The sequence below is a fragment of the Colobus angolensis genome, unplaced genomic scaffold (assembly GCF_000951035.1).
Source record: "Colobus angolensis palliatus isolate OR3802 unplaced genomic scaffold, Cang.pa_1.0 Scaffold33, whole genome shotgun sequence".
Classification (NCBI taxonomy): Eukaryota; Metazoa; Chordata; class Mammalia; order Primates; family Cercopithecidae; genus Colobus; species Colobus angolensis.
The window spans coordinates 7,325,798-7,328,250 of NW_012116599.1; positions in this window are offsets into that span (position 1 = coordinate 7,325,798).

The window sequence follows — 2,453 nt, forward strand, 5'->3', positions numbered from 1 at the left end:
CAGGCGTGAGCCACCACTCCCGGCCTCCTAACACTCTTGAACTTTTCATCACAGCTAAGAACATGGCCCAGATTTGGGTTTAAACACCCTGCTCCCATCCTTTCTCACAGCTCAGAGAGGGCTTGGGTGGTAAGGTCACATAAAAAAGTTGAGCTGGAAGGATGCCTCAGAAATGTAGTCTTTGGTTTCTCAGCCTCCAGCTTGCAGTGGAGCCGAGTCCAAGGGGGTTGGGATGGAGCTGATGAAGCCAAAGTCCAATTCTTGCCATAGACCAAACCTTTGACCACTTGACACTCATGTGTCCCCATCTTCCCACACTTAAACTTTCAAACCACAACAGCAACAAAAAATGCTCTCATGATGGCAATAAAACCATTCCTCATGCAAATTAGAATACTTTTTTCCCAAAGCAGGACCGCAAATGTCATCAGTTGCAGGGTTCATCTCTGGGGGTTAGTCCTTCTTTCTTTTGTTTAACCACAGTCCTGTATGGTTTTACTATAACCCATGGACAAAATTATGAAGTTAACACCCACCAAAGAGCCTTATGTAAAATTGTGTTGCAGGACTTTTCCTTAGTTCAGCTAAAGATGGGGTTCTTCCTCCCACGGCCATGAAAATGTAGGCCCGCAGACAATTTGAATGGTGAGTAAGACAAGAGTTTTATGGCCGGGCGTGGTGGCTCATGCCTGTAATCTCATTACTTTGGGAGGCTGAGGCGGGTGGATCACTTGAGGACAGGAGTTCAAGACCAGCCTGGCCAACAGACTATCTGTATCTCTACTAAAAATACAAAAATTAGCTGGGCATGAGGGCAGGTGCCTGCAATCCCAGCTACTTGGGAGGCTGATAATCGCTTGAACCTGGGAGGCGGAGGTTGCCGTGAGCCAAGATCAAGCCATTACACTCCAGCCTGGGCAACAGAGTGAGACTCCATCTCAAAAAACAAAAAACAAAAACAAAAACCAAAAACCCAGGGTTTTAGTGGGTAAAAAAGTTAGAAAATATGGAAACAGAAACTCTCAGCTAGGCCAGAGTCCCTGTTAGAGCACTTCCTGCCCAGCCATTCCAATCCCAGGTTCCACACAGGAAGAGGAGGGGCCAGGCTCCTCCCTGCTGCAAATGGCATGAACCAGCATGCAGGCTGGTTGGAGAGGTTGGACTCCCTCCCACCTGGCTGTCTCAATGGTAGAAAAATGGGAGAGAGAGAAAAATATGACACAGTGTGGAAAGAAGAAGTAAGTTTGCTATAACAATGAACAGTGTTCATTTCCACAACTGACCATGAGGTTTATTTGGTATTTATTGTGTCCATTTCTTACTCCGCTGCCAATTCTGTGTTCTCTTTGCCTTGAGCAGGCTAGAGTCTTTATTTAGGGGGGTCACCCAAACCTTCCTTTGTGAACGGCATGAACCCTAGGAAGGTCCTTGTCATGTTGGTTCCCATGGTCTTCCATTGACTTTTACCACCTGACATGACAAGATTATTGGGTTTGAGGAATATTCTCCCATCAACTGTGTGATTTAACAGGAACTCAATTTCCCCTTGATAATCAGTCTACTCTTCTCAGCCAATGTGGTAAATCCTTCCTCCTCTCCCTGCCCCTTTTTTTTTGGCCTGTTTATTCAGGGACAAAAGGAACCTGAAATGGCCAAAGGGTAGTTTTCAGTTACGGGAACACGGGTGTGTCTAATGGTGGAACAATTTTGTTCTTGCGATCTCAGACGTCTAAACAAGCAGTCAAATAGATCACGATCAAACTTTTTTGAGTAAATCACTGGGTGGAATGTGAAGAGATGCCACTCACATCCCCACCCTGGCCATCCAGAACAACGTGTTCTGACCATAGGAGAGACAGCACCCAGGATGGTCGGGTGCTGGTTCAGAACCAAAAAACCACATCAAGAACAACACACCCCAACCTAACAAATGTTGCTTTTCTTTTCTTTCTTTTTTTTTTGAGATGGAGTCTCGGCTCTGTCGCCCAGGCTGGAGTGCAGTGGCACAGCCTCAGCTCACTGCAACCTCCACCTCCTGGATTCATGCAATTCTCCTGCCTCAGCCTCCAGAGTAGCTGGGATTACAGATGTGCACCACCGTGCCCAGCTAATTTTTGTGTTTTTGTAGAGATGGGATTTCGCAATGTTGATCAGGCTGGTCTCGAACTCCTGACCTCAAGTGATCCACCTGCTTCAGCCTCCCAAGGTGCTGGGATTACAGGTATGAGCCACCACACCCGGCCAAGTGTTGCTTTTCCACTCGGCCCTGGAGCTGAGTGTTCTATAGGCCAGTTGTTTAGGCAAGGTATGTGGTAAGAGAAGAGAACCATTTGACTGCCTTGATTCTTGTGAGAAACAATATTGTTTGGATACCAGGATGATGGACAAGGCAGATTGTGTTGCGGGAGGGAGCACAGTAGGCAGATATAGAAAATTCTTTTTTTTTTTTTTTT